Raw genomic sequence first — 13,113 nt, 5'->3', positions numbered from 1 at the left:
ACACAGTTTAAACATGAATAATGCTTAATTGAATAAGTGTACTCGTTCCTTTTAGGGTATGCCTCCTGGGCCTCCTCACTCCCTGGACTCCCCTGGTCTCCTGGACCTTCCTGGGTCTGATGAACTGGGTCTGACCTTCCTCTAGTCAGTAGGTAGCCCTTGGCGGGGGCGGGGGGCTGATTCAGAGGGAACAGAAGCTGAGGCAATTTCAGAAAGCATCCTAAGGCTGCTGGGATGGGAGTGAAGCAGTGGCCACTTAGGGGCTCCTCTGGCGACCCAGGCAGAGGCACCAGGTTGGGATTCGCTGGTGGCCTGGGCTGGGCCGGGGAGGAGGGGGACCGGAAGGCAGGCAGGGGGAGGCCTGTGAGGGCCCTGGTGCAGCGTACATGTCAATGTAGGCCCTGCTCAGAGCCTAGGAACCCTTTCCAGAGAAAGGCAGAGTCCCCCCGTTTTTGGACACAAGTTGTTGTCCGGGCTGCCCTGATTTCCACTCTCAGCCAGGCCCTGTGGTCGCCACGACACATTTAGTTCTCTCAGAAGTCCTGTCAGTGAGGCCTTAGCTTTCCACGTTACAGGTGAGGATGGCAAGGCCACTGGTCCAGGGTAAAATGCCAGTCAGGGTGCAGCCCACGCTGCTGGCTCCATGGAACTAGCTGCCTTCCCTGATGCTGTCTCAAGAGCATTTATTTTTAAGTTTTACATTATTCAATGGTCTTCTCTGGGGGCTCAGTTAGTCAAGAGTCTGCCTGCAATGCAGGAGACCCAGGTTCAATCCCTGGGTGGGGAAGATCCCCTGGAGAAGGAAATGGCAACCCACTCCAGTATTCTTGCCTGGAGAATCCCATGGACAGAGGAGTCTGATGGGCTACAGTCCATAGGGTCACAAAGAGTCACACGACTCTTTATTCAAATATTTAACGTTATTCAAATATTAATTAGAGTCTATATTTTATATGAGTTCACTCAGTGTTGGATATTCTGTGGGTTTAGACAGAAGTACCAGTCAACCTAAAGGGAATCAACCCTGAATATTCATTGGAAGGACTGATGCTGAAGCTGAAGTTCCAATACTTTGGCCACCTGATGTGAAGAACTGACTCATTGGAAAAGACCCTGATGCTGGGAACGATTGAAGGTGGGAGGAGAAGGGGACGACAGAGGACGAGGTGGTTGGATGGCATCACTGACTCAATGGACATGTGTTTGAGCAAGCTCCAAGAGATGGTAAAGGACAGGGAAGCCTGGCGTGCTGCAGTCCATGGGGTTGCAGAGAGTCGGACACGACTTAGTGATTAAACAACAAGAGGGTGTTGTCACTGCCCCAGAGGCCCTCTGAGCTCTGCCTGTCCATCCTCCTTCCCAACCTCTGGGAACCACTCATCTTTAACTGTCTCCCTAGTGTTGCCTTTTCCAGAATGTCATGGACTTGTATTCATCCAGTGTGTAGCCTTTTCTCATTGGCTTCTCTTTCACTTGGATTTTCAAGTCTCCTCCAGATGAGCTTGATAACTCAGTTGTTAAAATTTCTGAAAAACCCTCCATTATCTGGATGGACCCTGTGCCTACTGAAGGGCATCTTGGTTTCTTCCAGATTTGGGCAATTATGCATCAAGCTGTACACATGTTCTGTGTGGACCTAAGATCTCAGCTCCTTGGAGGAAGTACCATGGAGCACAGTGGCTGGACCATACGATAAGAGAGCGTTGAGTTTTGTGAGATACTGACAAAGCAGCTGTCCTTTCTGCAGAGACTGAGAGTCCCCGCCCAACAGTGAGCCAGAGTTCCCACCCAAGACACTGCTTTTCAGACCTTTCTCCTGGGTGGACCACACTGACCACCAGTTGGTGGACTCAAACAAATAAACAAATGAAAAGAAACCTAATTACAATTTAGACACAAAGACAAAGCATAATTAAAAATCAATGCTAGGGAATTCCCTGACAGTCCCGTGGTTAGGGCTTGGCGCTTTCACTGCTGGGGCCTGGGGTTGATCCCTAATTGGAGAACTAAGATCCCACAAGCCATGAAACTTTGCCAAAAAAAAAAAAAAAAGCACCCTGATGATGACTGTGGCTCTCCGTCAGTACCTCTCAGGTTTGACCTGGCCGGGACAGAAAGCCCAAGCCACTGGTCAGCTGCTCCGCATGGTGGTGGACTGCGTCATCATCCAAGTACTTGCTGTCCCCCCAACTCATGGGAAACTCCTACATCTGCATGTTGATATCAGACTTGGCCACGTGACTTGCTCTGGCCAGTGAAATGTGATTGGTCTGACGTAGGCCAGGGCTGAGCGGAAGTCCTTCCTCCCCCGGGTGGGGGGCCACCTTTTCATCTCTCTGCTAGGAGACCAGCAGGGTCCCAGTGGGCTGCCCCTACTGCTGACTTGCTGTAGAACCCAGCCCACCCCCACCAGGATGGAACTGTCGAGGAGGGAAATCCTTTGTGGTGGTGTGAGCTACCAGCTGAGATCTTTGTTACGCAGCATGGGGTAAATTAAGCTGACAGAGACAGCACTGCTTTAGGTTTCCAGGCAAGGCCCCTCGGTGGTGGTGTCAAATTGTCCTGGGTGCTTGGACACATGTCTAGAAATTACGGGGCCTCCTCTCCGAGCTCTGCCTTCACTGTCGCCTGGGTGCCAGCTCCAGTCTGTCTTGTTGAAGGTGGGAGGCTGAGTCTTTCAGTGTGGAAGGTCCGTGTCCTCACTGGTTGCTTTCTGTTCTGTGTTAGAGTTTGTATGTGCTATAACAAGGGTCCAGTAGGTACACCAGACTTTATTTTCTTGGTCTGCAAAATCATTGCGGACAGTGACTGTAGCCATGAAATTAAAAGTCCCTTGCTCCTTGGAAGAAAAGCAATGACAAACCTAGACAGTTTATTAAAAAGCAGAGACATTACTTGCCTACAAAGGTCCATATAGTCAAAGCTATGGTGTTTCCCGTAGTCACGTATGGATGTGAGAGTTGGACCATGAAGAAGGCTGAGCGCCAAAGAATTGATACCTTCAGACTGTGGCGCTGAAGAAGACTCTTGTGAGTCCCCTGGACAGCGAGGAGATCAAACCAGTTAAACCTAAAGGAAATCAACCCTGACTGTTCACTGAAAGGACTGCTGCTGAAGCTGAAGCTCCGATATTTTGGCCACCTGATACAAAGAGCTGATTCACTGGAATTCCTGATGCTGGGGAAGATTGAAGGCAGGAGGAGAAGGGGACCACAGAGGATGAGATGGTTGGATGGTATCACTGATTCAATGGACATGAGTTTGAGCAAACTCCGGGAGATGGTGAAGGACAGGGAAGCCTGGTGTGCCGCAGTCCGTGGGGTCGCAGAGAGTCGGACACGACTGAGTGTCTGAACAACGAGGCACACCAGGGAGTGTCCAGGCGGAGGAGCTGCAGGCGGGATGGAAGAATCTGAGGGCAAGACGGTGGTCCTTCTGCAGGGCTAACGGCACAGTGACCCGGGTTCTGACTGCATCCCTAGATGTGTATGTTGGCCGTGTGTTCAGCCCCACCATGGGGACCCACCATCGTGAGCTTTCCCGAGGCGATAGGACTGATCACAAGGTATCACCCGAATGAGACCCCACACAGCACTTCCGCCTCTCCCCCACCTGGCCCCGCACTGATCTGGCTGGGTTGTCGGGGGACTTGGGAGCAAAGTCCCCGACTTTGCTCACATTCCCACATCTCCGTGTGCTGGACCAGGGAGGCATCGCTCCCACCCCAGGCAGGTTGGCAACTGGTGCTCAGGTGAGTGTTTCTGCAGGTCTTGCTCTGGGTCGAAGGGGCCCGTCTCATCCCTGTACATAGAGGCCCCACCTCCAAAGGTTGGGAGATCTGGAGGGGAAAGCCCTGGCCCCTTGCCTTAAACAGACAGCTCTGAGGGGCTGCCCCAGCTCTGGGGCTTGCAAGGGATTGGCGGAGACCTTTGTCACATCTGAGTTCAGAGCTCAGCTTCTCCCCTTCCCAAGCCTGCTCCTTCACTCCCCTGTATGGGTGAGTCTGAGAGTGGTCCCAAGTGAAACCTCCTGCACACACACGCACACACGCACACACACACACACACACACACACACACACATGCACACACAGACACACAGACATACACAGACACACAACACACATACACACATGTCCAGTAACTCATCTAACTTTTTTATTTGTTGAAGGAGGAAAATTATCAAAATGTGGGAATGAGTCACAGTCTCAGGTTGAGGGCAAAAGAAGGGGGCGGCAGAGGATGAGATGGTTAGATAGCATCACTGACTCAGTGGACATGAATTCAAGCAAACTCTGGGAGATAACAGAGAACAGAGGAGCCTGCAGTCTGTGGGGTCACAGAGTTGGACATGACATAGCCATTGAACAACAACAACACAGTCTCAGAGACTGAACTGTGTGCCCACAGTTGGGAGTGATTTTTTTTTTAATCTTTATTTATTTATCTGGCTGTGCCAGGTCTTGTGGGATCTTTAGCAGAGGTATGTGAGCTCTTAGTTGAAGCATGTGGGATCTAGTTTCTCGACCAGGGTCCCTGGTCTCCTGCATTGGAAGCATGGAGTCTTAGCCCCTGGGCCACCAGGGAAGTCTCAACCATACTTAAGTAACCCCAATCACTTATTCTGAAGTTTAACATCAGTGTGTTTTAAGCCCGGGAGTGAGTTCTCCAGGGGTAGTGAAGATGCAGGCTGGACTGCTGACATGTGTTCCTTAGACTGAGAGAGAAATGGCCTTTGGCGGCCTGAGTGGCTTTAAGAAGAAATGGGTTGCCAGCCCGCTTCCATGCGGCACGAACGTGTGTGCACATCCCCGTCAGCCCTGGAACCCAGCCGGGGCCCTGCCCCTCAGCGCCAGGGCGTGGAGTCGGAGGAGCGCTGGCACCTGGCCCTGTCCCCCCACTGGCATAAGAGCACCTGCTCCGAGGATCTCTTGCCAAGTGAAAACCATCCCACTGCTTTGTGGTTTGAAACAACGGTTTTGTTGATACCTAGGCTGTGATGAGTCAGGAGCTCGGGAAGCGCTGGCAGGTAGCTTGGCTCCGGTGTAAGGGGTATCAGCTAGGGTGGTTTGATGGGCTTGGGGGTTGATTCCCAGGCTGGCTGGCTCACTCCCACGCCCGGCAAAGCAGAGCCGCCCCCCAGCTGGGGCCTCCGCTCCTTCCCGTGGGGCATCTCCTCGGGCCTGCTTGGGCTTCCTCGCAGCGTGGCCACTGGGTTCCGAGCACTCGTGATCCAGGTCCTGGCAGGAGTGGCAGGGCCTCTAAGAGCCGGGCCTGGGGTGTTGAATCCAGACACCTCTGCCCCGTCCAACCAGACAGACACGTTGCCCAGGAGTCTGCAGCCACCCTGACCACCCACGGCGCCCTTCCCGACAGCGCTCAGCTCCGGTGCTCGCTGAGTCCCCAGCCGGCTCTGCGGTTCTGCCCAGGACACACAGGACGACTGCTGCTGTTGTTCCGTTGGTCAGTCATGGCCGACTCTCCGGGATCCCATGGACCGCGGCACGCCAGGCCTCCCTGTCTCTTACCGTCTCCCCGAATTTTCCCAAGTTTGGCAGTGGTTACCCAGATGAAAAACAGAATAGGTTTCCTTCAGCAGGGAGTTTTAGTAATAAGCAGAACAGAGCAAGCACCAGGGGGTGGCTGGGTCCAGGCAAGAAAGAGTTGGGGGCACGTGCCTCCGCCAGTGGGGACCCCTCCCCACCAAGACCGCCTGAGGAGGGCATTTGCCGCAGCCCGTTCTGCCTTCTTTGATTGTACATGTGTGTCCTTTGTATAGATATGAGACACATAATAGGTATTATATATGTATCATGTACAGAGCACACACATACGTATCATTTCTCCTTTTCTTTGTTAACTTTGTAGCTAGCGCTCAAGTTTCTCAGCAATAGCAACAGTATCACTTGTACCTCCTTTAAAAAAAAATGCTTAGGGAACTTGGAACCTGCAAACACACACCAAGTTAACAGAAGTGTACCATGAGCTCCACGTGCTCACCAGTCAGAGTCAACGATCGTTAACATTTTCCTAAACTTGTCAATTTTGTTTCCCTCCCCCAACTTTTAATTTTTTTTTTTTTTGGCTGTTTGTTTTAAAGCAGATTCCAGACCCCGAATCCTCTCACGGGGTAAGTCCGTCCCTACCACGGGGTGGGCGTTGGTCAACAAATACCGTGTGGACCTGCAGGGCCGAGGGGGCTGTGGTCCAGCCCCGCCGTCAGGGCAGTTTGTCCAGAAAGCACTCCTTCCCCGTGTCCTAGAAGATCAATGCTGGCTTCCAGGGACGGCCCCGGACTTCGTTTGAAAGCAGCACAGACACCTTGCTGACGTCAGGCCAGTGCTGAAGCAGAGGCCTGGCACGGGGGACCAGTCCCCGACATCCTGTTTACAGACGGTCATCGCCGCCCCAGAGGGCCTGCTCGGCAGCCTCCCACTGCGGGGACAGTCCCTGCCTGGAGAGGATATCCCAAGTCTGCCCTCGAGTCCTGGCTGCTCTGCTGAGCCTCTGCTGAGTCCATTTTTGGTGACTGAAGTAGAAATCCTAATAAAAATGGAGCTGTCGCACACGCAGGCCTCCCTGGGGAGGAGTCTGGCTGGGGTTTGAGACAAAGGCAAGGGTCTGTCTCCTCCGCTTTCCTGTGCAAACCTCTCCCCCACAACTGGCTCCTGCCCCAGGGGGGTCCCTGTGTGGCCTGTTAGACCCCAGAGGGGCAGGCACTGGCGTCAGGACCCAGGACCCAGCTCCCAGCCTGTGATGGAGAGACTTCCATTGGGTGTGATGGTGCTTTAAGCTCAGAGTCAGGAGCCTGATCAAGAAAGAGAGGGAGAGGGACCGGGTCTTGGGGGGATGCGAGGAAGGAAAGAAAGAAGAAGAGAGAGGAGGGAAGGAGGGAAGAAAGAAGAGGAAGGAAGGGAGAAGGAAGGGGAGGGCGAAGGACGTGCCATGAGAATCCTTCCAACAGATCCCCCCCCCGCACCCGGTTTATTCTTGCTCTGTTTTCCTTCTTGGTGGCTTGTCTCTGGGACCTGCCCTTCAGTTCTCCTTGTGCTGCTTTGGGGGCTTAAGGAGAGACCAGCCCCCTGCTCTGCCGGGCTCCCGCGGGGTGCCACGGCATCTCCCTGGTTCCAACACAGACCCCTGCCACCTGCCTGGTGTGCTGAAGGCCCCAGCTCCCCGGGCCCCCCACCCCTGCCACCCAGCTCACCCCGCCAAGGGAAGGAGGTGAACAGAAGCAGCCCGCCCAAAGAGCAAGAAAATCAGGAGCCCAGGCCCCAGGGGCGCAGATCCCCCGGGTTCTATGCGGAGACGGGCCTCCCGGTGAGGAGCCTTCCAGGGAGGCTGGCTGGGGCTGCCCCCGGGGAGGCAAGGAAGGAGGTGGGAGGAAAGTTCAGTGGCTGGGCCACTGCACAGGCAGGAACCAAGAGTGGCGCCCGGGCGGGCGTTCGGGGGAGGCAGCCACACAGCCCCGCTGGCAGGGGCCGTTCCAGGTCAGAAATGCCCAAGCAGGAAATGAGATGCAACTTGTAAAGGACATCAAAGGAAATGGAAAAGCATTCTTCTAATATGTCAGGGAGAAAAGAGGGAGTGGGGGAAATGCTCGTGCTTGATGAGGGGCGGGCAGGGGGGAAATGAGAGGCACAGGATAATTAAAATCAAGATCATGGGGATCAACAGAGCTGGCGCTCTGGGGGTGGACGAGCACCTTCCTGCAGCCAGGGGACCCAAGGAGCAGGCTCAGGGGCCTCCTGGGGAGCCCCTCTGCTGGGACCCCAGATCTGCGTTCAGAGGCCTGGCCGTCCTAGCTGGCTCCTGCAGGCCCAGGGGTGGGCGTCCCTCAGGGTGCACGCCGCCAGCCATGAGCACATGGCTGGCAATGCCAAAGACAGGGTTGCTGAGTGCACTCCTTTTCCTGGAAGAAAACTCTTAGCAGAACCGGTGCCAACACGTGAGGATGCCTAGACCGTTGTGGTGCCCAAGTCTAGCCCCCTCCATGGACAGACAGGGTGCGTCACAGCAAGGAGAGACAGACTCATGGCCTGTCCACAGCCCGGGACCACACCCGCCCTCCACTCAGGCCCAGCTTCAGGGTCGGTGAGAGGCTGGCTATTGGGGCAGACCCTGTTCCCCAACTCTGCGGCTGCCTCCAAGGTGAGCCTGCCTGCTGCATCGGGGGCACCCGGGGTGCCATGATAGCCTCCGTAGGAGTAGCACCTCCTGGCAGTCAAGAGGGCCCAGGCTGGCCATCGCTTCCACCCTCCAGGGAGGGAGATTGGGGGCCACCAAAGATGTTTAAGATCTGAGGAGGCCCACAGCTGCATGAGAGACAGGGAGGAATGCATGGTCAACCCCTACCCCGACCCCGTGGGCTCTGCTCCATGTGGGCATTGGAAAACATTTGCTCCCTCTCCCCCGCCCTCTCTGCCCGGGGTCATCACGGAGATGACCATGGCTACAGGCTGGTTTTCTTTATCACCAGGTTGTAGGGGACATTGGTGCTGGTGCACGGGTGAGTGTCCACGAGCTGAAGGCTGTTCACTCAGGTACCTGAGGGCATGGCCCTTCCAGCTGGAGGTCTCAGTCCAGCCTCTGAGAGGGGCAGGCTGTTCTTGTTCAGTCGCTCAGCCGTGTCCGACTCTGTGACCCCATGGCCTGCAGCACGCCAGGCTCCCCTGTCCTTCACCATCTCCCGGAGCTTGCTCAGACTCATGTGCACTGAGTCGGTGATGCCGTCCAACCATCTCATCCTCTGTCATCCCCTTCTTCTCCCGCCCTCAATCTTTCCCAGCATCAGGGTCTTTTCCAATGAGTAGGCTCTTCGCATCAGGTGGCCAAAGTATTGGAGCTTCAGCATCAGTCCTTCCAATGAACACCCAGGACTGATCTCCTCTAGGATGGACTGGTTGGATCTCCTTGCAGTCCAAGGGACTCTCAAGAGTCTTCTCCAACACCACAGTTCAAAAGCATCAATTCTTCACGCTCAGGCTTCTTCATGGTCCAGCTCTCACATCCCTACCTGACTCCTGGAAAAACCACAGGTTTGACTAGACGGACCTTTTTACAGGCTGGCAAGTCCCTAAATGGGCTGGACCTAGTTTAGGGAGCTAGGCCAGAGCAAGGCTGGCTGGGGGCTCAGAGGCAGCATTGTTTATCCCAGGCCTGGGCAGCAGAGAGCCTGGTTATGGGGTCAGGGTGCTTTCCCAGACCCCCAACCCTGTAATCAGCAGCTCGACAGTAACAACTGGGCTTCCAAAGCTCAAGAATTTGGTTCGGAGGCAGCTCCGGCGAGCACCTGAGCCTGGGCGCGTGTGTGGGTGCCTGGGCGCCAGGCAGCAGGGCCAGCACTGGCTACCCGAGGGGACAGCGGCCCGGGGCGCAGGCCTCTCCCGAGGGGAGGGCGATTCGCGGGCGCGGCGGCCACGGGCGCGGTATGGCGGGCGGGAGGCTCCTTCCCAGGGCCGCGGCCGCGCTCGGCTCGCCGGTCCGCGGGGAGGGGCGGGAAGGCAGCTGGACGCGGCGGCGATTTATGGGTCTTTCAGGCGAGCAGGTGCCTCCTCGGGCCGCCCATTGTCTCGCCGGCCTCACAATGGGGCTGCCGCAGCCGCAGGGCCGGCCCCCGCCGCGGCCCGAGGCCTGCCCGAGCGCGAGGGCCCCGGGGCGGCGCGGGCCACCGCTCCGTCGTGCGCTTGTCGGCGCGTCCGTCCGCGCGCCCAGCGGCGGGGAGCCGGCCCCGCGCGCCCCGGCCTCTGGCCCCGCGGACGACCCGAGAGTCCCGCCCGAGGGCACCCCGCGCCCCGACGTGCGCCCGCGACCGCGGCGCCCGCTCCTCACGCGCCGTCGGGCATCGGGCTCCGCCCGGCTGGCACGGCCCCGCGCCGCCGCGTCCCGGGCGCACACACAGGGGCCCATTCTTCCCGGCTCCGTGCAACCATATGGCAAATCCGCGTCGACACAGCACCCCCCGCTCATTCAGGCGCAGAATGTCCCGCAACGGGGAACAATCAGAACTCTGTTCGCGTCTATTATGGATGCGGACGGGCGAGAAAAAAAATCATTTAACTCCAAGAGATAGCCAGCTAATTACCAACCATATGTGAGCCCGGATTCAAAGTGGTGCCGAGGAGTTCATTCTGAATCGGGGCGACTTTATTAGGTATAGAAGACAGATGTCCGGACAGCACACGCATCACAGAAAATCGTGTCGGGGAGTTCTTGAAATGTCCGGGAGAGCTCTTTAAATATTAAAGACCCAGCCCTGCTGAGGGGCTGGGCCGGGGTCCTCTGGGAGCCCCGGGCCGAGGAATAAGACTTAGCAACAGCGACTGCGGCAGACGCTGGGCCCTGCGGCCTAAGGGAGGGGTCCCTGCCTCCTCCCTCTTCCCGCGATGCTCCCACGCCTGGCTCTTAGGTGCTCTAGGTGGGCGGGGGAGAAGGTGCACAAGGAACCTCCGGGCAGTGATGGGTCAGGGGGTGGCTCTGCTTGGGCACCAAGTCCCCTGATTGTCCCCAGGAAAGGAGCCAGAAGGAAGGTGGGGTTGGTGGGAGCAGAGAGTCTGGTTCCACTGGGCCAGCCAGAGCTGAGATGGGTTGGGCTGTGAACGTAGTAGGTCTTCCAATGGAATTTAGTGAATGTGTGAATGAATGAATGAACCAAGGGCAGCCGACCCACCCCCAGGAGAAAATCCCTTTGGGGGTGGGTGGGAGTGGGGGCCAATGAGGAAGGAAAACACTTCTGATTTCTTAACCAAGAAAATAGCCTCCGGCCATACGCCCCATTCTTTGAAGAAGGAAAAAGAGAAAGCTCGTTAGAGAGAGAGAGAGAAAAAAAATCTTTCTCTGTTTTCCATGCAATGCAATTACGTTCCAGCTTTTTCTCCTTGTTATTCTTTTAAGCCAAATGTCTGAATAAAAGGATTATTCCCCCGTTCCCCCCCACCCAGGACCGTGGGGGCCTCTGCTGGCTAGATTAACTGCCGCCCGTGGCTTCCACATCTTCTATGAAAATAAGTGAGGTCAGCTGCCATTCAATTGTCACAGCATATATATTTGAAAATTTAAATATTTGAATCAAAGGAAAAAGGAGGATTTGCATTTCTGCCCAACGCGACGAGCGCGTTCCATGAACGCCGCACAATGGAAACGTTTCAGTGGGAATGAATTGTCTCCTCGCAGGAGGATTCTGCACAAAAGCACCCAATGCTTTCTCTTTTGTTTCTTCTGCTTTGTTTTGTGTTGTGTTTTTCTTTCCTGTTACCCGCTCCATCCAGGAGGGTGTTTTCTGAAACTTGGTGATTGACTTTGGCTTCAAGGACATAAAGAAACATGGAAAAACTCCCAAGAAACGCTTACATCAGAGGCCCCTCTGGCACAAAAGCAAAATTTAACTGAACATGCGAGGGTGGAAAAATAGATATAGAGGACTCCCAATACCACCAGAATGGGCTAATCAGCTGACTCCAGCTGGACTGGATGAGGCTGCTAATGAAGGCCCAGTGGGCGGGGCGGAGGCCCAGGAGCTCCGCAGCCCTTGGCCTGGGCTCAACCCTGCCGATGCCCCGATTCTCCAGGGGGACCCAAGTCCATCAGCTCCAGATGTGCCCTCTCCCTGGTTGGTGTTAGGGGCACACTGCCATGTGCTTTGCTCCTGGCTTTTTCATCTTGTCCTCGGAAAATGGCATTTTGTGGGCCTCACCGCTTCCACGAGGAGCCCCCAGGTGTCGGGACGTTGCTTCTAGTGGAAGCTGGCTGGGAGGTGGTGTCATACGCTGAATTAGAAATGGTCTCAAAGCCTGGTCTGCGTGGGTCTGGAGGCCAGGGGTGTGGCTTCTCTGTCCGGACGTGGGTCTGGACAGGTGTCTCCCCTCAGTAGAGTTGGGGTTGGGTGGGTGCTGGGGTATTAGTCTCCTAGGGCTGCTCTGACAACGTCCCTCGGATGTTCACGTCTCCAGTCCTGGAGGCTGGAATCCCAGACCCAGCTGTGGGCGGGGCTGGTCCTCCTGGGCCCTCCCTCCTGGGTGTGGAGATGGCTGTCTCCTCCCCGCGTCCTCACACGGTCATCCCTCTGTGCGTGTCTGTGTCCTGACCTCCTCCTCTCATGAGGACACCAGTCCTGCGGGATTAGGGCCCCATCCTTGTGACCTTGTTTGAAATGACTCACCTCTTTAAAAGTCCTCTTTAAAGGTCACACTCTGAGATACTGGGGGTTAGGACTCCAGGAGAAGTTTTCTGGGGACACAGCACATCTCGGCCCGTAATCCTGGGCTTCCAGTTAGGGCATCATGCCCTGTAACCTGGGATTCCCAGTGAGGAGCTGCCTGGGTCAGTGTGAGAGTGGGGGCTGGGCGGTGGTGCCAGCTCCCGAGGCTGGGGGCGGCGGGCTTGGTGACCAACGCTCATGACTAATGCAGGCTCTAGGGCCCGACACTTTCCAGAGAGGCCTCAAGGGGCATCCGGAGACCCCCGTCCTTCCGGGCCCCTCCCACCTCCCTTCTGGACTGAATATTCTCCTTGGAGTCCAGAAATGGATGCTTATCTCACGCCCAGCTCCGTTGGAACTGGGCCCCAGTCCAGCGGGGCAGGGAGAGAGCGCTGGCAGGGCCACCTCGAGGGCCCCAGTCCCCCTCCTGGGCCTCAGGGTGGCCGCTCCGCCGAGCCCCTTGCCCCACAGAATCAGTGCTTCCTGCTTCTGTCCCTTGTGTCTGACCCGGGCTTTTCTTTCCTTTTTTTCCCTCTCTTATCACATTCCTGACTTTTCTTTTCTTTCCCAATGTCCCCCCACCCCCCGCAATTTCTAAATCCAAATAAAAGCCCAGTAGGGGCTGAAATGTGAGACGGACTCCACACTCTGCAGGATGACCTGGGGCCGGAGCCCTACACCCACCCCCCCCCCGCCCCCCCCCCCCCCCCCCCCGCCTCCAGTGGCTGTGTGACCCGGACAGGCTTTCCTGACCTCTCTGAGCCTTGAAGGCAGGCCTCTTCCATGGCAAGCAAAATGCTGACCTGGCTCGTGGGCAGAGTGAGAAGGAGCTAATGAAAATGGCTGAAAAAACACTCCAGGCATTTAAAAAATGTCACGTAATTGCAAAATAATAATGATAACAACAATATACTTTGG

This window comes from Dama dama, chromosome 2 (assembly GCF_033118175.1).
Source record: "Dama dama isolate Ldn47 chromosome 2, ASM3311817v1, whole genome shotgun sequence".
Classification (NCBI taxonomy): domain Eukaryota; kingdom Metazoa; phylum Chordata; class Mammalia; order Artiodactyla; family Cervidae; genus Dama; species Dama dama.
This window is presented reverse-complemented; position numbering follows the sequence as displayed.